General features: G+C 39.4%; 1 long non-coding RNA gene across 4 annotated transcripts in view; it reads right to left on the bottom strand.

Annotated features, from left to right (window-relative positions):
* Positions 1-2,738: 2,738 nt before the first annotated feature.
* Positions 2,739-24,707, bottom strand: part of LOC139827230 (uncharacterized) — a 30,450-nt gene continuing 8,481 nt past the window's right edge. For 2 of the 4 annotated variants that reach the window (XR_011737649.1, XR_011737652.1), the window contains exons 6-7: positions 13,026-22,398; positions 2,739-10,637 (exon numbers count right to left, since the gene is read on the bottom strand). This is a non-coding gene — a long non-coding RNA (uncharacterized lncRNA). Of the gene's footprint in view, positions 10,638-13,025; positions 22,414-24,707 lie in introns of all 4 variants that reach the window. The other 2 variants (XR_011737650.1, XR_011737651.1) reach the window with 2 other exon arrangements.

Raw genomic sequence — 24,707 nt, 5'->3', positions numbered from 1 at the left:
CACAGGTCACTGTTACGCATTGCAGAGCTCACCAAGCATCTAAGACTGAACTTGAATTACGAAACCATTTAGCTGACCACGCAGCTGAAGAGGCTGCAGAAAAAGGCACCCTAGAGAAAAAAAGTCTTAGCCCTAGTACCCCTTCAAGAAATAGCTCTGCCAAAAGAAAAACCAGAATATAGGGCAGAAGACTGTCAGTTGATTGAAATACTAGGTGCAAATTTTGAACCTAGAGGATGGGCAATTACCCCCACTGGGTGAGCTGTAGTTCCTGAGTCCATCCTATGGGAAATAATAAAACAAGAACATGAGGCCACTCCTTGGAGTACAGAAAAACTGTTGAAACATTTACAAAAGTTCAACATAGGACCTAAAATGGCACTGATTGTGCAAACAGTAGAACAACAATGAAGCATTTGTAAAAGCAATGACCCAAATGCTGTGAACGAAGTAGTAATGAGAGCTATAAAATCTGGAAATACACCCGGAGAGCTCTGGCAGACTGATTTCAAAGAATTGCCTAGAAAAGAGTATAAATACCTCCTTGTACTAGATGTTCCTTTTTCAGGATAGTTCTGACCCGGGTGCAAGCCCTCCCAATACCCATGCTTAGAATAAGAATCCAACCTAGAGGCAACGTTCAAGATAACCCCTATGAACTGCTGTATGGACGACCTTAGCAGATACCATATGTCCCAAGAGACATGCATGTAGAAGAGGGTTTTGACCTCAACTTCTACCTTATATCCTTGAGTAAAACTCTACAGGATCTGCAGTGGCTTGCTGTGACCTCAAGGACAACTTGACTTGAAATACTGGCTCACAACTTCAAACCAGGAGACAGGCCATTCTGCAGAGACTGGGACCCCAAACCAATGCACCCTCAGTAGAAAGGATCATATCAAGTGATCTTGACAACTTTCACAGCATTGAAGCAAGACAGTGAAAAAAATCGGGTTCATTATTCAAGAGTTAAAAAAGCAGAGTCCTTGGGTCTCAGAGAGAATATCTCCCTTAACACTTAACACTCTTAGGTGCTCTCTACATCCCTGCAAAGCTTCTGCAGAGGGCAACATAGCCCTTTCTTTCACCTCTGGCATGCTCTGTATTTTACTCCATAAGGTAGATCCAACCCGTTAAGTATATCTTTCATTTTCTCTCTTCTTTTAAACAAGTTCACAAGATATTATCTTTTTACCTTTTCTCTCTCACTGCACTGCCAGGCTCTGTCCAACCAATTCTGAATTTGCTTTCACTTCAGACATTTATCTGCATACAGTTAGGTGAAAGATATTACTAATCATATTTCTTTGCTAGGCTACCTGGAGACCTGGAGATGTTCATTTAAGCTTAATCTTTCCCTTTGTTAAAATGTGCCCTAAGGAACACACAGATTTAAGACAAGAAAACAACCTTGCAGAAGCTACCTTAAAATAAACAGATAGACAGATGAAATAGAGAAAGAAAGAGAGAGAGAGAAAGAGAAAGAGAGGAAGAGAAGGAAAGAGAAAGAAAGAGAGAAAAGAAGAAAAGAAAAAGAAAAGAAAGGAAGAGGAAAGAAAAGGAAAGAAAAGGAAAGAAAAGGAAAGAAAAGGAAAGAAAAGGAAAAAAGAAAAGAAAAGAAAAGAAAAGAAAAGAAAAGAAAAGAAAAGAAAAGAAAAGAAAAGAAAAGAAAAGAAAAGAAAAGAAAAGAAAAGAAAAGAAAAGAAAAGAAAAGAAAAGAAAAGAAAAGAAAAGAAAAGGAAAGGAAAAAAGAAAAGAAAAGAAAAGAAGAAAAGAAAAGAAAAGAAAAGAAAAGAAAAGAAAAGAAAAGAAAAGAAAAGAAAAGAAAAGAAAAGAAAAGAAAAGAAAAGAAAAGAAAAGAAAAGAAAAGAAAAGAAAAGAAAAGAAAAGAAAAAAAGAAAAGAGAAAAGAAAAGAAAAGAGAAAAGAAAAGAAAAGAAAAGAAAAGAAAAGAAAAGAAAAGAAAAGAAAAGAAAAGAAAAGAAAAGAAAAGAAAAGAAAAGAAAAGAAAAGAAAAGAAAAGAAAAGAAAAGAAAAGAAAAGAAAAGAAAAGAAAAGAGAAAAGAGGAAAGGGAAGGAAGGAAGGAAGGAAGGAAGGAAGGAAGGAAGGAAGGAAGGAAGGAAGGAAGGAAGGAAGGAAGGAAGGAAGGAAGGAAGGAAGGAAGGAAGGAAGGAAGGAAGGAGAGAAAGAGAGAAAGAGAGAAAGAAAGAGAGAGAGAAAGAGAGAGAGAAAGAGAGAGAGAAAGAGAGAAAAAGAGAGAGAAAGAGAGAAAGAGAGAAAGAGAGAAAGAGAGAGAAAGTGAGAAAGTGAGAAAGTGAGAAAGTGAGAAAGTGAGAAAGTGAGAAAGAGAGAAAGAGAGAAAGAAAGAAAGAAAGAAAGAAAGAAAGAAAGAAAGAAAGAGAAAGAAGAAAGAGAAAGTCGGGACTCTCATAATAGAATATGCATTAACAAGAAAAATAATTTTAAAAACCCAGCATAGTAAACCCAGCATAGTCTGTGGTTTGCATAGTACAGCTTCATTTGGAACGTGGACCTTTTGGATAACTGAGATGCATAATAAGAATTAAAATAATGGTTCAGTGTTCAGCCTCATAGCTACTGGAAGAGCTTTAAAGACACTACAATGCCTTTATTAGAAATATTTCAGCAGTGAGAGCATTATCTAATATTCTGTGAAATGAACAGAAACATATTTACTACACATAATTTGAAGAAAAATACCACATATGCCTAAGTAAATTAGCATGCTGTTTATAAGTTTATTGGTAAAACATTATGTGAAGACTTACATCTCTGTGTATGTTTGTATTCAGTCTATACTTTTACTACATCATAACACAAGATACTTATTTCACAAACATATCTCATCAATAAAACAACTTGATTAAATGACACTGGTCGTACCCACCAGTCCACACTGACCCACTGAAGAATCCCATGTAAACATAGCCACTTGTTCCTGCAGACATCCTACTCATAGATCTGCATCCTTATCAGAGACCTTGCATTGCATTGCTATGTCTACCAAAACATGTATCCTACTTTAGAAAAGTGCAGTTACTAAGAAGACTTTAGCTGAAAGGAAAATTCACTAAAAGAGAAACTTGTTTTTAACAAAACCAAGACACCTTTGTAACTCAAGTGGATGAGAATAAATCCCATCTCTGCAGGAGCCCTTTCCGTCATTGAAGACAGAAAGGATTGGTTTTGAGCGTATATACTTGGTATATATGGTCATCTGGAAATTTGGGTTGTAACCCGCAAAAACATAAAAGCAGTTGCACACACTCAGTGCCGTGGGCATTCATAATATCCTAATTCATCTGTTCTGCTGAAATGTGAAAAATCTGAATGTCAGTGTAGACTGGCAAATATTTTCTGTTTCTGGGGAAAGTAAGCTATTTTCCTGTGAAGTTTTGCCCTGAAAGTGAACACAAAGCTTTGACAAAGTGACAGTAACCAGAGTTTCCAATGTAGATTCCTGGCTTGGATACTGGCTATCACAGCAAACACACATGGGTACAGACAGTACCCTCAATACCATAATGAAAGTAGTCTTTACCCTTTTCCTGATTAAGAAACCAAAAATGACCTTCTGAAACCAGCAGCGACATTGGACCCCCTTGTTAACTCCTGCTACATAATGTCTTGATGTCTTTCAAACAAGTGCAAACAGTTGTCTTCCCAATTCTGTATGTGAAAAATGAATGCAAATGGTTCTTAGAGACACAGTTTAGTGACAGTGTCAGGTAAACGTTTGGACCCGATGATCTTAAAGGTCTTTTCCAATCAAAATGATTCTATGATTGTAATGCAGCTAACTTTATTTCCACAAAGTAAAAAAAAAAAAGAGAGGGTTAAAATGGACTTTTTTCTACTCAAGTGGGAATGGAAGTGGTTGCACATGTGAAGGAGGGAAAATAACCAACAGCAACAATTCACCTGCTAGAAATTGCCATTTGCTGCTGGCTCAGGGAACACTGCTTTGGGAGGAGCAGCTAATTATGGAGCTGCTCACCTCTTCATGGTGCTCAGCCTGAGAGATGCCCCTGTAGGAGTCTTAAGATCATCAGGAAAGTCAGAGGGGGAAAGAGATGGCTGTGGAAAGTGAAGCTCTTGTTTAATAAGAAGTCAAAAGGATATTGACAGACTTAATTCATTCACAGCCAGACATGGAATCACAAGACAGACCACAAGCTGGAAGAGAAGCATGAGAAGTAGTCAAAACAGAAAAGGGATAGTTTGGTAACTCTTCAAAAGCACAGAAGTATTTTTTACCTCATTTTTCTGTGCAAGTTTGAGTACCTAGTAAGCCCTTACACTTGAGACAGGTTCAGAATCAAATACTTACACTCCAAAAAGAAAATGTGTTGGAGTCCATGGTTTCTGTTCAGTCTCATACATTCAAAGTGAACCCAGAAAAAGCTGGCAGGCAAATTTTGAACACCCCTAATAAATGTGAATTTTAAATACCTCTCATATGTATGGGTTTGTATTTTCTAAATTTGTCTTCAAAGTGCAACTAAGCATTTAATTTTACATATTTTTTTATTTTAATTGTTATTAAATTGTTTATGTATTATATAATTAGTTATTTAGTATGTATATTTTTTGCATTAGATATGTAACATGCTCTTTTTCACAAACCATTTGGCATGAATGGTCTGTCAGACAATTGCTTACTTATTGTGTGTGAAGTAGGGACATGGAAAAGTTCTGCATTTGTAAGAACCTGTACTGCTCCCTGGAGGTAGAGGGGTGAGGGCAGGAAAGATTATTTACATCTAGAGAATAGACCAAGATTCTAGATGCAGACTTTCAACAATGTCCTAGCAATTTTCTACCTTTCCAAACTTGCCTATTTCCACAATTCTTTTTCTCACTGAAATTCAGTTTGTTTCACCTATCTATATGCATCAGCATAGAGATGCTGTATTGTTTCTGTGATTTTCATTTCCGTTTCATAGAATCATTTAGGTTGGAAAAGACCCTTAATATCATCAAGTCCAACCATTAACCTAGCACTGCCAAGTACAACACTGAACCATGTCCCTAAGCACCATATCTACACGTCTTTTAAATACCTTCGGGGATGGTGACTCAATCACTTCTCTGTGCAGCCTGTTCCAGTACTTGACAAGTGTTTAATGACTGCTAAGTTTAGATCCCCCCATACAACCACATAAAAAGTCTGTCCATATAAGCAGTAATTTCTAGCACTAGCAACAATTGTGTACATTGCTAATATGCAAAGTCTTATACTAAGTTCAGCTGATGCAAAAATGCCAAAATGAGGAAAGATTCTATGCAGCAATCACACACTATCAGTTTTCTAACAGCTTCAATTATTAATTCTGAGAATTTTGCTTGCTCATCTATGTAAAATGTGTACTTCTTTTACTGTAATCTATTACTTGTAATGCAGTAATTTCAGAGAGTTTTCTTGGGGATCACCAATGAGACAGACATTTAGAGAGCAGTGTTAGGGTAAAAGACCCTAACTCTAACACAAAATCTAACCCTAACCATAACCCTAAACCTAACCCAAACCCCAAATCTAACCCAAACCTAGACCCTAACACTAATCCTAACCCTAGCACCCATCTTCCATGGCCTTCCTCCAGCTTTATCTTTGCAATAACATGATCATGCTGGTTCTCAGACTGCAGAACATGAGAAACTCATGAGAAACCTGCATGCTTGAGAACTTCCCTGAAGTGTATATGCACCAATGCACGTAGCACGAGGAATAAACAGGAAGAATTAGAGACCTATGTGCATTCACAGAGCCATGATCTTATTGCTGTTACAGAGAGGTGGTGGGACAGTTCACATGACTGGAATGTAGTAATGGAAGGCTATGTACTTTTTAGGAAATAGAGGCCAGCAAGGTGACGTGGAGGAGTTGCACTTCATGTGAGAGAGTAACTTGAACGTCTTGAACTTTGCCTAGGGTGGGGTGATGAACGAGTTGAGTCCTTTGTCATGGTTGAGACGGACAAATGACACAGACAAAGTTCTTCTTATGTACCAACAGCAGTCTCCATTTATTGCCACAAACGCCTTTTTATATAGTCTTTACCAGCTCATGTGTCTTTTTGCTATTGGTTATAGGTTGCAATAGTAACGTATCATTGGCTAATTTTGCTATTGTCAATGTTACTCTTTTACTCCCTTCTTTCTCATGGGTACACCTTAATATCTCTGGATACTCTTTTACTCCCTTCTTATCTTCAAGGTCAATCTCTGTTCCCATACCCTCTGTCAGGGAATCCAAGGACCCACCATAGTTCCCCACAGTCCTTGTGGGTAAAAATCAAGGGACAAGTTAACAAGGGGGGCACTATTGTGAGTGTTTACTACAGGCCACCTGATCAGGAAGAGGAAGGTGATGAAGCTTTCTACAGACAGCTGGAAGTAGCCTCACAATCATGTGCCCTGGTTCCCATTGGAGACTTCAATCACCCTGACATCTGCTGGGTGGGCAACACAGTTAAGCATGCACAGTCCACGAGCTTCCTACAGATCATTGGTGACAAATTTTTTACACAGATGGTGGAGGAGCCAACAAGGAGAGGTGTGCTGCTGGACCTTGTCCTGACAAACAAAGAAGAACTGGTTGGAGATGTCATGGCTGGGGGCAACCTTGGCTGTGTCAACCATGAGATGGTGGAGTTCAGGATCCTGCATGGAGAAAGTGGGACAATAAGTAGGACTAAAACCATGGACTTCAGCAGGGTGAACTTTGGCCTTTTCAAGGTCCTGCTTGGAAGAATCCCATGGGATAGGGCTCTAGAAGGTAGGGGCATCCAAGACGGCTGGTTAATATTCAAACTTTTCCAGGGAGGTTGTGGAGTGTTCTTCTCTGGAGACATTCAAAACCCGCCTGGACGCCTTCCTGTGTAAACTCATCTAGGTGATCCTGCTCTGGCAGGCGGATTGGACTGGATGATCTTTTGAGGTCCCTTCCAATCCCTGACCTTCTGTGATTCTGTGATTCCTCCAAGCTCAAGACCGATGCATCCCTATGAGGAAGAAATCAAGTAAAGGGAGTAAGAGGCCAGCACGGATGAGTAAGGAGCTCATGTCAAATCTCAGGTGGAAGAAGGGTGTTCATGTAATGTGGAAAAAGGGACAGACCACCTGGGAGGAATATAAGGTGGCTGTTAGAGTATGCAGGAATGTTGTGAGGAAGGCCAAGCTCCACTTGGAATTAAATCTGACCAGGGATGTCAAAGACAACAAGAAGGGCTTCTTCAAGTACAGCAGCAGCAAAAGGAAGGTTAGGGAAAATGTAGGTCCGCTGCTGAATGAGGTGGGCATCCTGGTGACAGATGATATAAAGAAGGCAGAGTTACTGAATGCCTTCTTCGCTTCCATCTTTACTGCTAAGACCAGCCCTCAGGAATCTCAGACCCTAGAGACAGGAGAGAAAATCTGGCAAAAGGAAGACTTTCCTTTGGTTGAGGAGGATCAGGTTAGAGATCATTTAAACAAACTGGACATCCACAAATCCATGGGCCCTGATGGGATACATCCATGAATGCTGAGAGAGTTGGCAGATGTTATTGTTAAGCCACTCTCCATCATCTTTGAAAGGTCTTGGATAACAGGAGAAGTGCCTGAGGACTGGAAGAAAGCTAATGTCACTCCAGTCTTCAAAAAGGGCAAGAAGGATGACCCAGGAAACTACAGGCCAGTCAGCTTTACCTCCACCCCTGGAAAAGTGATGAAACAACTTATTCTGGATGTCATCTCCAAGCATGTGGAGGAAAAGAAGGTTATCAGGAGTAGTTAGCACGGGTTCACCAAAAGGAAATAATGTTTGACTAACCTGATAGCCTTCTATGATGGTATGACCGGCTGGGTAGATGAGGGAAGAGCAGTGGATGTTGTCTACCTTGACTTCAGCAAGGCTTTTGACACGGTCTCTCACAACCTCCTCATAGGCAAGTTCAGGCAGTGTGGGCTGGATGAATGCATGGTGAGATGGATCATGAACTGGCTGGATGGCAAAGCTCAGAGGGTTGTGATCAATGGTGCAGAATCTGGTTGGAGGCCTGTAGTTAGTGGGGTTCCCCAGGGGTCATTGTTGTGTCCAGTCCTGTTCAACCTATTCATAAATGACTTGGATGAAGAGACTGAGTGCACCCTCAGCAAGTTTGCTGATGATACCAAACTGGGAGGAAGGGCTGACAAACCAGAAGGCTGTGCTGCCATCCAGTGAGACCTGGACAGGCTGGAGGACTGGGCAGAGAAGAACCTAATGAAGTTTAACAAGGACAAGTGTAGAGTCCTGCACCTGGGGAGGAATAATCCCAGGTATCTGTACAGGTTAGGGGTTGACCTGCTGGAAAGTAGCATTGCAAGGAAGGACTTGGGAGTTCTCGTCCACAACAGGTTGACCTTGAGTCAACAATGTGCCCTTATGGCCAAGAAAGCCAAGGGTGTCCTGGAATGCATTAGGAAAAGCATGACCAGCAGGTCAAGGGAGATTATCCTCTCCCTCTACTCTGCCCTGGTGAGACTGCATCTGGAGTACTGCATCCAGTTCTGGGCTTCCCAGTTTAAGAAGGACAAGGAATTACTGGAGGGAGTCCAGTGGCAGGCTACTGGTGATTAGGGGTCTGGAGCATCTTCCTTATGAGAGGAGACTGAGAGAGCTGGGTTTGTTCAGCCTGGAGAAGAGAAGGCTGAGAGGGGATCTTATCAATGTTTATAAATATCTCAAGGGTGGATGTCAAGAGGATGGGACCAGACTCTTTTCAGTGGTGCCCAACAATAGGATGAGGGGCAACAGGCACAGACTGAAACATAGGAGGTTCCATCTGAATATGAGGAGAAACTATTTTGAGGGTAACAGAACACTGGAACAGACTGCCCAGAGAGGTTGTGGAGTCTCCTTCAAGACCCACCTGGACACATACCTGCGCAAATCTGCTTTAGATGTAGCTGCTTTAGCAGGTGGATTGGACTAGATGATCTCCAGAGGTCCCTTCCAACCCTAACCATTCTGTGATTCTGTGAGGGAAGGAGAGCCGGAGCTTTATCATATCAGATGATGTGTCTTTAAAATCCAGTCAGCAGGACAAATTCAGGCAAAAGTAATTTAGTTAAAGGACTAAACCAACAAAATCTTAATCCCTCTTTCATCATATGTTCAAGTCTACATTAGCCCTGAGTTTATTATAAGAGTATGCCATCATTAGTTAATTGCTCACAAGATTACTTTATGTTTTTCTGTACAGGTGAGTGAAAATGACTCAAGCTAGATGGAGAATACAAGAAGAAATGTAGTTAACATATACAACACGCAACATATATCATTAGCTTCAAACTGCATTCCATTTTACTTCACCAAACTTTTGGCTATAGATGGCAGAACAGAAACTGTCTACAGATATTTATCTACATGCTTTTGTACATTTTGAAAGCATATATTAAGGATTGGATCTGATTTAGCCTGCTAAACAGACAGACTACGTAAGTGTACACACACTTTAAAGCAGATCTTGCACCATTTACTAAACGAACAGGAAACAAGTCAGTGTAATGAAGCTGCATCTCTCCTACAAGGCAGCTGGGAGGCCAAGGGGGTGAGAGTCACCCAGCTGCCTAAGGGACTTGCTTATCAAAACACAACCTGAAACAAAGCGGAGACCTCAGAGTGTCATTTGCTCCACCTTTCAGACAAAGTATGATTGTGTCATTCTGCCTCTAAATGTAGAATCAGTTAATTAGCATACTTATTAGTATTATTAGTATACTAATAATTATTATACCAATTGATAATTTAAGACAATTAGCATATCAGGATAATAGAGGGATAGTAGTATTTATACACTATAACCAAATCCAGAGCAGTAGAAACTAATACAGAAACAACTGGTATACATTCCTCACTCTCTTCCTGGAAAGTGGACAGATTTTGTGTTAGATCCTTTCTGTTAAAATATTTTGATTGCCTATATGCAATGGATTATTAGGCTGTCATCATGAAAATACTGAAGAATATGCATAGCTGTACTGCTATGATGCTGTTTGATTTAATGACAAAATTTATGCAGGCTTTGTGCATTAAAATACATTAAGTGATTGACAGCTGAACTACTGGGTTATTTTTAAAGATTCAGAATGTGGAGGCTCTAAGAGTTTAATCACAGTCCTTGTTATTTTTTTTCCAGTGCAAATGCAAGAAGATGTGCATTTAAGGATATCTTTATAATCATCCTCCTCCTTGAGAGGGCTGACATTTATGTTTTTTAAACTGAGTACTTAAAATATATTCAGATTTGTCAATAACATAAGTTTTATGTCATGCCAGTCCCATGATACCTCTTAGATTAATGCTGGAGAGGTGACTAATTTTACTATTCCATAGCAGTTAGTAGGTGACCTGGAATTCAAATTTGAGCCTTTGTTTTGCAGATTTTTGTCTTCAGTCTTCTCAATAGGGAGATAAATAGCTGCTTCCTTCTTTTTTTGCCAGGGTGATCCGACGAAGTACTAGATGTATCAATATGTGTCTACTGAGATCATCCAATCCTAAATTTCAGATACTGTGAATTATGTGGATAACTCTAATCCAATGTACTTTAGACAAGCCGCTGTTTTCTACTAATGTTCATTGCCATCTGTTAATGGAAAGAATCAAACAAAACAAGAATACCTATTAAATTGAGGCCTAGCACTTCCAAATACTATGTCTCACAGGTCTCGTGTAATAATCAAGGATGTGGAGAGCAAAGGGAGGTTGTTAAATGGTCTACTGTGTGCACCAGTGCGGCAGATGCACTCAGTTCCCGCCCTGCCCCCCCCCCCCCCCCCAGCAGAATCCTAAATAACTCCCCCACGACAACCAGTCAGGCATGGATTCCACTGTCTACTGTGGCATTTATAAATACATTTATAAATGCACACAGTGATATTGATGAAAAAGAGGACTAGTGAATTTACATTCTGAATCTATCTCATAAAAATGAGACAGATGCTACGCTTTGTTGTGATGCTGTGACATTCCAAAGTAGGTGGAACAAACTTCATGTTGTGTATACTTCATAGTTTCAAGGGAATTTAGGCGCCCAGCTTTGCTTCAACACCAGGTTGTCATTGCACACTCTTTTTTCTCATGATTCCTTAGTGCACATACTCAAACCACAAAAAAAGGACCTATTTTAACTGTCAGCCATGTCATTCCCCTTAAGTGAGACTGTGCAATGCTTTTGAAATATAAGTTCTGCAGGACCAGCTTTTCCCTTATTTATATTTGAGTTTCAAAATAGAATTGCTCACATCTAAATGAGATGCAATAGCTATGGAAGAGACTACAGCAAACTGTCACAACCACTGTGTTTTTGTGCTACTGAGAGGTAAAAACACATATAACATGTTTTTGCTGCTAACTGTGAATATGCCATGTAGCTGTCAGTGTAAGAAAGAGGGATTACTATTTCAAAGCAGAGCCTGCTTTTTTATACCTGTCAGTCCAGAATCATACCTGGTTTTACTTATTGACCTGGAGATAATTTAGCACTGTCTGTAATACTGAATGGAATGGAGTTGAAATGCAGAAAAGTACAAGCCACAATAAAATAAAACAGAGTTACTATATTTTACAAAATATTTTAAAGGGAGGGAAGGTTTCTGAGTAGGCATCAACTTGCTCTTTGTACTTCCCTTTAGAGCCTCCTTTTTGCTCTGGAGAGCCCTGCTTCCTCACTGCCGCACAGTCACTCAGGGTATCTCCCAAGGGTAATGTCTGTCCTGCTCTTCTCCTGCCACTGCTGAACCAGGACACATGATGATTGATAACATCCAGACCTTTTCCTGACACTCTCCCACCATGTCACCCCTGTCTCCAAAGTTGAGTAGTGATGATAGGCTGGGTACTCAGGGTACCTTCTCACAAAGAAAATATTCTCCTTTATTACTTCCACTTGATGCTGCAATTTGCAAGGCCTTTCTGGAGGCACAAAGCAACCAGCAAGGTTTGGGTTTTCAGAGCAAACACTCAGTGAAAAGGGAAGTATGTTATTCCAGGGACAATCCACTGTCAATGCAGCAGTGCCTATATTAACCCCTGAAGCTTTTCAGGGAAAACTGTTGTGTTGCGTACTCTGTGTGCCTATTAATTTTACCTTCACAGGTATTAATGTAAAAACACTTGCTCTGTTTCAGTTTAGTTGCCCTCCAGGCCTGCCACTTCCCATAGCTCTGACATTGCACAGTGATGGTGTCAGATTATGTCAAACAGGGGCTTTGCAGCACAGTAATAGGAATGCTTGTACCTCAGTGAGCATCCCAGAAGATCCCCCCCTTTGATTTTCTATCCAAACCACTCTGCTGATGTCAGACCTCTTTGCTCCTAGGTAGGAAAGGCAATGCCGGAAGATAAGGAGAGCATACAGCTCTATTGAAGCAAATGCCTTATCAAGGAGGAACAAAAACAATATTTACGCTTAAATTAGACTTCAAAGGGAAAACAATTGTAAGCTATGTCAGCTTCTGTGCTTTGAAGCATGAAGTGATCACCAGGTAATGGTGAAAGCCTTCTTGCCCCTGCAGTCTGTTGTTCCGAGATTATGCATGGTGAAAGTTATTTACTGAAAGACCGCAAAATGCATCAGCTCTGAGCAAAGAAAGAAGGATCCTCAGTTTTGTTCTGTCCATGATTTATAAGATTGACTCCACCAGACTTATCAGTCTTTGTTAGGGTGATTGTGGCTCTGTCACAGTGTGTACCATTAGGTGCTTGTTCAAGGGCAAGCAGGCGCCGCTGCTGTTTGAGGAGTTAAAACAAAATGAAGAAGTATAAGGTGTATCGTTTGGAAATATTACTTGGTAATCATTATTCCTGCAATAGTCAGTTTTCACCTACTTTCCTCAATGCATCGCTCTTTCATTCAGGGACACTGGGTGAAAAACTATAAAACCTGAACACAAATGAAACAATGTAATGACATTTTACTAAAAATAACCAAACAACACCCATACTGTGTGCCAGATTCGATAACATCACTGACCTTAGCATAACATAGTCTTTCCTCTTCCATTGGTCTGATGTTATTGTACTTCAATATCCCTTTGTTTCCCAGGGAGACCTGCACACCAACCTGAAAATTCATAAGAAACACAGTCAGAAGGGACTTCAGGAATTTGCCTCATCTATCTCCAGACATCATGACTCATCACTACACCAATGTAATTTTGGAGAGGTGATTACCTAAGCAGTTCTTGAAATGCTTAATTGATTAAAGTTGAACATTTGCTCTAGGTAACCTGTTTTAATGCTTTGTCACCCTTACAGCTACCAAGCATGTTTTCTAATGTCACAACTGGGACTCACGAATATTATATCAAGAAATAAACAAATGGGAAATTTCTAAGTAGCAAATATTTATTCTCTATCCTATATGGATATGGTTATGAAACAAGCACTGAGGATAATGAAATACTTGCCTTTACCACTGCCGCTTGTAAATATATCTCATTGTAAGGCACCATCTCTAGAGTAAATAAAAGATTAATTTAGTTCAGCCAAACTTTCAAACTGTGCCTGGAGTGGTCAAAGCTGTTAGTTACTAAGTGCTTTCACTTTTCATAAGAAAACAAGGTTTTGGTGTGTGGTCTAACACATTTCTCAACCACCTCTGTAAATACATATGTTTTGAGATACATCCTTTCCAGCTAAGCCCTTTGGGGATTCTGGGCTGTGCATCAGCATCTGAGAACACCTCAGCTATACGCACGGGGCTGGGCAAATCTAACTTTTTGACCACATTACAGTTTAAATGGCAGTTTTCCTTGCAACCCTAACAAGGTGGATTTAATTATCAGGGCAGGAACACGGGTGTCAACATTCAGGATTATAACAAGCAAGTCATAGCTTAAATAATTCATAGCATAAAAGGTCACTTCTATAACACTGCCAAGACTACAGTGCCCTTGGGATCTGTTGATGAGACACGGAAACCAGACAGATGAGACATTGCCATTAGCCTCAGTCCTGCATGCTGCTGAAAGAACAAAAGAACAAGGAGAACAGCCTAGAGTATTAAATTAAGCAGTAAGGGGTGGCAGTGATCACTCTTTTCACATGTTCCAGGAAAACAATCAAAATGAACAGTTGCAGCTACTCAAGCTATGAAAATATCTTTGCACAGGTCACATCTGTAAATATGTGAATGTAAATATTTTGAAAAGGAGAAAAGACCTGCCTGATACAACTTATATTTTAATTCAGGTGTTGTGTTACAGCTATGTCAGCTTAAGCAATAAATAGTTAAACTCATTATTTAAAGAAGAATCCAGTCTGTACCTTTATTAAAAAATTAATTCTTTTTGCTTGTTCCCATTTTATTATCTGACTACTCTTTACTCAAAGAGGAACATAGAATGATGTGCTGAGTTACCCAGTGGGGAACCCTTATTTCATTTTCAGGAAGAGGCACTTGCAACTGTAGGTAACTAGTGCTGACACATCCACATGAGTGAAAAGCAGGAATTGGGACAGGCTAACTAAAAAAGAAAGTTAAAGACTTCTCTAATTTGTCTCATGGTTTTTTGTGTCCTGAAACATGATTACAAAAGCTTGTATTTGCAGTAACTAGATTTTTAATTTAATATTAATTACTACAGTAATTTAAAGCACAGACATGATATTGGGGTGTGTTGTTTAATTAAAAAAAAAAAAACCCAAACCTTGACTTGTCACTGGCACAGAAATATCCTTTGTCCATATTACATACCACATACAAAGACATTACTGTCATACGATAATCACTAGTAGATCTAGATTTTATACACATCTATTGCAAAAAATAATGACAAAAGGCTGCCTCCCTTACTTTAAATTCATAAATTATTGCACTAATTTGCACAAAGAACCTATGTAATATTTACTTTTGCTGTGACTATATTTCCTTAACTTTGCATGCAAATTCAGTTCTTTTCACACGTACAAAGTCCTCCTGAGTAAATGGCCTAATGGATGAGTGGATAATTTTTTTATCCTCTGTCAGGTACCAGACGTTGCTGGTGGTTGGAAAGATTTATAAGATCTTCATTTCTTGAAGACACGTAATCACATATATGGCTCGTATGACATGTATGCCTCCTGGAGGACGCAGCTGTGATTGGAGATGCCTCCCTGGCAATCATAGCAGGTTGGTGAAGTGGAGGCAAAGGACAGTCGAAGACTGGACAAATGGTGGATTTAGAGAGGAGTAAAGATCAGGACATATGGGAGTGCTCCCATGCAAGAGAGTCTTGAGTGAACTCCCTTGTGCATATATCATGCATATTTATAATCTTGCCTACCATTGATGACAAAAATGTTTGGTTATAACATATGGGTTATATCCATGAAAACATAGCAATTAGTCTGATAACACTACTGAGTGATATGTGTTCAGAAACTTTGTTCTCTGTTTCAGGCTTTGTCAACTTCTTTCACCTCCTTTCTCTGTTGTACATTTGCTAAGCCTACTTCTCAGACTTCTCCAGTTTATCTTGAACACACTTCATTTTATATATGTATATAAAACAAAACAAACACTTGTTAATACACTTAGATAATTACCTCTTAACAGTAAAGAGTTCTTTCATCCTGTGTTAGTCAGGATACAGCTATCATCATCTCGCTCGTAAATAGTACATTCATTATGCTGATGTAGTTTAACACCGTGGCTTAAGTGGCAAGACTGCTGATACTTCAAATTGCAGTTTATACCTTGCCTTTAATTTTTACAAAGCTCTGAAATTTTGGGATGATAATTTTTATATTTTATATCCCCTCAGACTAAACTTTCCTGAAAATTTTCTGCAATTTTGGAGAATTAAAGAGGGAAAAAAACCACTCTTCTCCTGTTAAAAATTACCTTCTCTATAGAGCCAAGAGTGGCCCTGTTTGAGACAAGCAAACAAAAACCATTTATATGTGCCTTTTATAGTCCTTACAGGAAAAACAAAAAAGTAGTTTGCATATTATCTGCTTGTCATATTGTGAAGAATTTCCTTATCTATTGTTAATAAGCCAGTCTTGAGATAAGCAGGGATTTTTTTGTCCATTGAGGGCTGGAACAATGCTAAACACAAGTCAGCTATAAAATGACAAAGACTTGAGTATAGGAATTTCAAAGTTAAAATGTAATTATTTAGAGCAGTGTATGAGGAGAAAAACATTATATAATTTTCTAGATTCTTTGAAAAATGATATTCTGCTTCAGCCTCTACCAAAGGAACTGCAAGAGTCAAGGACATATAAATCAAATTTACCTGACGTGGTTCACTAATTTCAATACCAGTCGGCTGAGTATGTAACAGAGGACATTTCTGAATTTAAGATGTGCTTTAAAAAAAAAAAAAAGTGAGATCGTGAAATTCTTCAAACCATGCTCTGAAGAACTGATGTGCAGTAAATAAGGCAGAGATTTTGGCCCCAGGTGGGCAGAAAAGTACTTTACTATTCTATGAGTGAGCAACTTCTGTCCATGTACTGGCAGATACCCACCATAAACAGTGAAACTCAGTGATATATTTATTGACTGTATCATAGTACACATGCACAAACACACAAATCAGTTTTGTATAGTACTTCTGACATTGCCTAACTTTGTAATCTCAGTAATGCTGTTGTAATCTGATTTTGTGCACGTTTTTACATGTGCAAAGAAAAGAATGGCACAAAAAGAGGAAATGGGGAGGGGAAAAGGAAAAAAGAAAAAGGAAAATAAATTTTTTAAAAGAAAAAGAAATGTAAAAAGAAAGAGAAAAAAATTAATAGCACCAGGTAATACAAACACAGAATATTTTCTATACCAGTAGGTTTAAAGTTTTGGGAATGGTGAGATGCTGTTCCCCTATTGTGTTGAAAAGTTCTGTTTCAGAACATTAATATCACTGGTAAAGTTAGGTGTTCAGTCAATATGATGTTCTGGTGTGGGTAAGGAAGAGAAAGGGGTATTCAAAAAGGCATCCCTGGTTTCTGTGGTTTCCTCAGACAGGTAAAGAACAATTTCTACCCATCTGGTTTTTCATTTAATCTTTGTAAATCACAAGACAAGTTTATCTTTCAACCATGTGTTTGCAAAGTCAAAGGGAATCTCTACACTCTTTCAGAGATTTTTAAGATTAAATTTCCTTCAGAAAAATAAAATTCAAATGTTCCTTTGGATGGAAGTTGTGTTATCCTGAACAAAGAAGATGGTATTATTTGCCAGAAACATTTTATGGAATTGACTTGTATTTGCTTTGGTCAAGTTATGGCTAACTGAAAACAAAAAAATTCAAAGCATTCCTCAAATGTGTTATATTTCCTGTTTAGAAATATCTGGGAAATAAAGTAGGAGTAACATAATTCTTTACTGACAAGCACCAATGATTTGACAACTTATTTGAAATGCAGGGAAAAAATTTCTGTAGTAGTAGTATTTTAAGGAAGAAAGCACTACACTTTCAAAATCTGTAAATATAATTAACAGTCACAATTAGCCTAGACTTTGAATGCTTTTAGAATTTCCACAAGGCTCTTTAGAAAGTAACACCAAAGCTGCAGATTCAATACAGGTACACTTTCCTTTTTTTTTTTTTACACATGAACACTTTCAAAGGAGACAATTCTATAAGTAGGTGCTCAATCTCAAAAGTGCTTCCAATATGTTATAAAAATAATAACCTAATAACATATATTTTATAGTAATTAAAACTAGCATTGATGTTAGCCTTCCCAAACATTGGAGAGCTTCAAATCAAGATACAGATCTGAAGATTCACAGAAGGGTAGAGCCCCAGACATTTCTCAGACTGGTCCAAAGGGTGGAGTCAAACTGGAAAGAACTTTGTAAATGTTAGTAAAATTAATTGAGTCCAACAGTAACATATCAGATCAACAGCCAATAATGCCTGAATAAGTACAATATTCTCACCTCATTTTGTCTTCTGAATAAAGAAATGTGAGTTGCCTATAACAAGACATTTTTAGAGGTGGCTTTAAACACTATAATCAGGTTCATGCCAAAATATGGTGCAGCTGGCATTTGAAAAACATCACAGCACAGGAAGAAATTTACTGCTAACCTCTAGATATCAGAAACAATTTATGTCTCTTTCAGATGGAAAGCATGTCTGTAAAATTGAGTGTGGAAGCAATTTGCTTCAAAGATGCCGCCCTGTAACAGAGCTCACAGCATACAGAGATCCCATAGCAAGCCCATGCTGTCAACTACAAGGTGGTGCCTGAGTCTACCTTAACCAAACAGAGCAGATCAGGAGGAGCAGATCTGCAGAGCTGAGCAGTGTAGCAGTTCGTGCTGAGAAACTGGCACCCTCACTGTTCAGTTTTTAATATGTTGCATTTAGGGACAGGGCACTCCCCACTCTTGGAGTAGCTTCAGAGGGGTCCCAAAGACTAAATGCCCACTTTAAATTGAAGCATGGCTTCTTAATTAGCTTCATCCAGAAGGAATCCAGTTGACATGCTTCAAGGCTACTCCACAACGTAAACGGAAATGCTGTAAAAGGAGGCTACCAGGAAATCCACATCAAGACCACCTTCCTGAGTCAAACAAGCAGACTAATTTTTCAGTGTAATTACAGATGTTCAGAGCATCACAGCATTCCCTTGGCATTTTGGAAGGTCAGGTGTCATAACTGTAGTATTAATACTTGTGGAAAGGGATTTGTTTTAAGATAGAAATTATTTCCCAGCCCAAAAATTTAATAATGCTCCTTCCTAAATATCTTTATATTTCATAGTAATTTATTTTATGAACAATATGAAAGTATTTTTCTTTAACACCAAAAGAAACATGATGCATAGATTTACCTTTTGTTTGCCTGGCTAGTAAAACAAATGATCTATTGTCCAGTCCCATCTGGTTACAACACAGTGTTCCATTGCTGACTGATGCTCTACAGCACAAAGACTGAGTTTTATTAAACTTATTTGTGTGCACATGTGCTAAAATATAAAGCCTTTAGTACTGCAGGTTGTATGTAAAATGTTGTATGCTTGGTGCAGAGGCCCTGTTAGGGTGTTGGAAAACACGGAGGCCAAAAAGTCAAATCAAAACTAGGTAATGGGCTCCCTTATTACCTCTTAAAAGCAAAATCTGAGTTTTAATTCTGATTTAGAAGTAGATATTGTTACCACCAGACTGAGTTATTGGTACGATTCAAGATCAGCCAAAGATCACATACTGAAAGCATCAGAATCAGCTCCTGTGGCACCTTAATTTTTTTTTTTTTTTTTTTTTAATTCACCCAACCAGTCCCAGACAAAACTTAACATTGCCTGGGATATGACATCTTTATAGCCCAAGCTAGTGTGACAATAGACCGTTATAGTGATGTTTCTGAAAAGACAGATTGGGAAGAGGAGTCTTCTAATATAAATAAGACAGTGATAAAGAGCTTGTTCTTCTTAATAAGAAGCACAGATTTTCCTGTACTAAACCAAATTATTAAAGAGATTTCCATCTGGGAGATGGCACCGTGCATTATTATAACAACAGTCAAATAAAATATTTAAAGTCAGAAACTTGTCTGAAGATTACCTGCAAAAAAATATCACACTTTATGTCTGCAACAGGACATAGTGTTCTTCAGGGCACAGTCTGTGTTGCAATAGTACGTCTGCCTTTTTGACTGTTTTAGCTACTGTCATGTGTAGACAGTTGCTATTTTTCCTGTGAGACAGAATAGAAACAGGTGTTGCTGCCAAAAAAAAAAAAAAAAATTCCTTTTCCTAATGTGTTTTAAACCTGTTCTACTTGGCTCTACTTTACTGAACTGACACTGAGAGCCACAAAAACATTTTTGTATCTCTGGATAGCATTCCTCCCATCTACCCTCATGTTTTTAGTTCTTCTTCACCTGTAAATAGCTAAGCTACTTTGAAGGAGGGATTCTAACATTCAAATATATTACTACTCACTTTAAGAATACAATGCAGCAAAACTTATAATCCCAGACAGTAGTAAACTTCCTGTGGATTGTCTCTGTGGAAAGGGCTGAGGCCCATGCCATTCACTAATTTGTCCATCTGGATGGAGGTTAAGCTACAAGACTGAAATAGCTGAGAGAGTTTGCCTCTACCATCACTTGTTCTGCAGGAGTAAATACTGACTGCCTTTATCCATTATTTTGGGGAAGAAGCAGACTTTCAGCCTCCGAAACTAGCAAATGTCAACCTCCTAGCACAAGAACTAAATCAAACATCAGGAGCAGGCTGTATAAAGGATTTAAGTGTTGTGGTCTCAGTAACACCAAAGCTGTAGGTGAGTGTAGAGGCTCACTGTCATACAGCTTCAAGGACCCCCCAAACAAGCTCTGTCATACAAATAGCAAAGCTGCTGGTAACTGCTGTGTGTCTCGAAGTATATGAGGGTTATCATATAACTCATGTCTTTTGCCCTCATGTTTACTACATCTGTAAAGGGGAATATTATTACACTGTTAAAAAAGAAATCTGGTGTTCCTGAAAGACTCCTTTATAAAAGGAAAACAAGTATGTTTGTAATTGTTGCAGATGCACTCACACCCCCCACCAGCAGTTTGGTCCAAGCTCCAGGGGAGGTAAAGGCCTGAGCTGCAGCTGAGCCAAGATTTCCTATTAGGAAACCCACAAGGAAGCAGAGCAGCACTGAATACCAATCAGTTGTGGGTGCAGGGAGTCTTGTGCAGACCTTTCCCACTGTGTGTGATTGACTATGAGCCAACCACTTTACTCCATAAATATGACTGCCTGGGTGAGCTACTGTGAGCTTTCTCTGCTAAACAAGCTGGCTGTGCATTGATGATCTTTTACTGCTCACAGATCATTGGATAAGCCCAATTTAAGTTTCTTATTGATCATTTAGCATAAGTAAATGTGTATTAAATAGAATGAAACACTTAGAATTATAAGGTCATGTGATTTTTAATATACTATCTGCTTCATGTTAGTTAGTAAGATGAATTTGCTGAAATCTTAAGCTGTGTGCTGCAAAGTTCTGCTCATATTTACCAAACTTTCATTGTCTTAATGGAAACAAAAGCAGCTACAGACTACTATGGACATCTGTGAGCTAAGGCCTGTTCTGCACTTTGCTGGTAAGAAATAGGATTCATTCAGACAAAACACCACCTTCACAGCAGGCACTAAGGGGCTATGGACTGAAAACAATATCTACAGCTAAACAAAACAAGGGGCTGTCTGAGGCCAATTAAAAGTATCCAATGAGCAACAAGAAGACCCCAGACTCAAATATTGCTATTGGACTGAATCATGGTGTGAGAGGTAGGTAAATAGTCTGTAAGGGTATAAAACCCCACAAATTTCTGTGCTTGGCTGGGACCTCTGCGAAGGCATCCAGCTCAAGCCCACTCTCCTCCTGTACTACTCTATTAAATTATTTATTTCTACAAACTTAGCTGCTTGAGAGTTTGCTTGGAGAGATCTAGGAACCAGACTTTGAATAGACTGGCAGCAGGCTCCTACAGGAAAGGTAAACAGGCTGAGATGCAGAATGATGAAACTTTGAAATCCTAGACAAGTGACGTAAAGAATCAGGTGTGCACATATAATCCTTTGGTCATAAATAATATATAATCCCTTACCATCTATGTCTTTTAGACATGAACTGTTGATCAAGTCTGGGGCTAAGTTTGGATCCAGCTACACCTAAACTCCTCTCTGAGACTGAGTTTAGAAAGCAAGGGGGCCCATTCTGAACCTTGTCACTCAATGGGAGGGCCTCACTCTACCCTTTCGCATCTCCTATCCCATATAAATCACCCTAAAACAGCTCTCAGGCTATTCTGCTTGGCATGTTTCCTCCATGCAGTACGTAAGAGTGAACAATGTCACCGAACTCTGTTAAGTCGCACTTTTCTTGAAGTGATCTAAACACAGCTCCGTGGCAAGCAGGACCCTAAATCACTCCTTTGTGACAGTAATTGACTGGCAAAAGTAAATCTGGTACTTACTCTATTTCAGACCCTGAAAACCGGCTGAAAGAGGGATGGGATTTCTGTTTCATATATGTATTAACAGAACAGTTATATATTTTTAGCATATCGATTTGACTGTCCATTGGCTGGATGTGGCTTCCTCTGAATTTGGCCCCAAATCTAACAGAATCTGTGCATTTGTGGAATTTATTAGCCAGCATGGAGATTTTGTTCTCTGTCTTTGGGGACTGTTTGATTACTTGACAGTCTCTTGCAGGAAGAGCCAATAATCTTTTAATCTCTTTGTGTACTTCAGCGCCAAACATCAGCTCCAGTGCACGTTCAGCTTTGGAAGACGTAGTCGACATTGGCATCTGGAGGTCTCATTCTACCAGCAAGAGCTGGGCTGTGGTAACAGCGTTGTCCTCTGGGTCACTGCTGCAGGTCAACAAAGCCTTAGGGTACCTTCATCAACATGCACTTCAAACAAAAAGCATTTGGTAAAGATCATCATGGTGGCACAAGTGGTGCTCCACTTGTTTCTTTCTTATTAAGCTAATGTAAAAGAGTTCTGAAGTCTTCCTTAACTCTGGGCATCCAGTAAGAAAATAGTGTAACAGGATGTTGCAAGTGAAAAAGCAGACAAGTAATTAATATTTTCACAGAATCTGGATCTTCTAGAAAATCTCAAAAAGGGCTGAGGATCTGACACATGCTAGTAAAGTCAGGGAGACACACCAGTTACAGCAGGCTTTTTATCAACCCCTTAATGCACACCAAATATTTAAAATTACACATTTAGTTTCTCAAGAGCGTATCCCTCATATGTCAAGTATACTACTAAGTGCTACACAGAAGAACTTTAACAATACCATTCCCACACTTATCCGGAAGCAACATGTGCCTTGTGTTACTTCAAGTCTGAGATGCTGAAAGCAAAAGCAGTCTGCCTTAAAAGAAAAAAAGTTTTCCTCTGCAGATGGTCTGAGCAAATGGTGTCTGTCAGTTTCTCAGTAACAGAAACCAGATGCAGAACAGCCATCCAGTTCTGAAAGTTTGTCCAAATTTATGCTGCAGAAATTACATTAAAAGAAATTTCTGGAATTGCTTAGAAATGATGTAATTGACATTCAAACACAGATTATAACTCTTTATTACTGTTATTCCTGCTAATGCAATCATTCTTGGGTGGCTGTGTGGATGGACCAGAGATAATAAAACACAGCGGAAATACCTATTCTCCTGAAATACTTCAGCATTTGTTACAAACTCAGTGTCTTTTGAACGAAAGAATTAGATGGAAAGAACTGAAACTGACTTTCTAGACCTTTCTAAGAGTTAAGGTGCTTCAAAAGAAACTGAACCACTCTGGCAACACCATGTAGCAGATAAAAAAGGCATTTGTTTTGGGTAGGAATGGCAACCAAAAATGGTTATTAATACTTGAAGCCCATTGGACAAGTCCAATATTTTCCCTTAAAATATGTATAATAAACCTCCATCAAAAACAAGGTGTAAAAAAGAAAGTTTTAATTTTGACAGACTGGGGAATTGCTCTTTGAAAAAACATTTGACCACTTCTACCAGGTCCATCAGAATGATATCTGTGTGCCACCTTGTGAGCAGGAAGCTACAGTCAGTTTTCAGTAAACATGTGAGACCTACAGCAGTTTGAACAGAGCATCAGAAGCCAGTGAAGCCAGGAAAATACCATTATTCCAGTGAAAGGTATAGTAGAAGGGAGCTCTTTCATTAACAGTTTGTAACTCCCCATGGCCAAGGGCCTGTTGCCTTGGGAATAATCGTAATTTGTGTAGGAGACAAATGTCTTTGGTGAGGACAGACAGGACTCCAAAATCAGCCCTAAAATCATTTGTTAGTGGTGGATAGGCAATCGCTATGGGAACGACTAATATGGGAACGACTAAGGTGGTGGGGGGGGAAAGTTGCCGTAAAACATTAATAGCTACAGTTATACAGCACATGATTTGCTATCTTTTGGAGTCTTTTGAGACATCCCTTTGATCTCTTGAAAGCAGAGGACATCCCTGATGCAGAGACCTTTGCCTAAATTTCTGCACAGGGCAGTTGCTCACTGATTTTAAAGCAGTATCTGCCTGGGAAGACCTTAGTGTAACGAAGAACCAGCAGCTGTTTATTCTGCAACAAAAATATCCTAAAGCCTGAGATGAAATCAGCTCACCTATAAAATCCATTGATCAGCCAGTCCCTTTTTTTCAGGGCTCCGTAATAACCCTAATCTGATCTTCAATATATTCATTAACGATTTAGACGAGGGAATTGAATGTCCTATCAGCAAGTTTGCTGATGACACTAAGCTGGGAGGAGTGGCTGACACACCAGAAGGCTGTGCTGCCATCCAGCGGGACCTGGACAGGCTGGAGAGTTGGGCGGGGGATAACCTGATGGAATTTAACAAGGGAAAGTGTAGAGTCCTGCATCTGGGCAGGAACAACCCCAGGTTCCAGTATAGGTTGGGGCATGACCTATTAGAGAGCAGTGTAGGGGAAAGGGACCTGGGGGTCCTGGTGGACAACAGGATGACCATGAGCCAGCACTGTGCCCTTGTGGCCAGGAAGGCTAATGGCATCCTTGGGTGTATTACAAGGGGGGTGGTCAGTAGATCGAGAGAGGTCCTCCTTCCCCTCTACTCCGCCCTGGTGAGACCCCATCTGGAATATTGTGTCCAGTTCTGGGCCCCTCAGTTCAAGGACAGGGAACTGCTGGAGAGGGTCCAGCGTAGGGCAACAAAG

This window comes from Patagioenas fasciata, chromosome 2, assembly GCF_037038585.1.
Source record: "Patagioenas fasciata isolate bPatFas1 chromosome 2, bPatFas1.hap1, whole genome shotgun sequence".
In the NCBI taxonomy this organism is placed as follows: Eukaryota; Metazoa; Chordata; class Aves; order Columbiformes; family Columbidae; genus Patagioenas; species Patagioenas fasciata.
The sequence above is the reverse complement of the archived record's forward strand: the minus strand, read 5'-3'. Positions and strand labels throughout refer to the sequence as shown.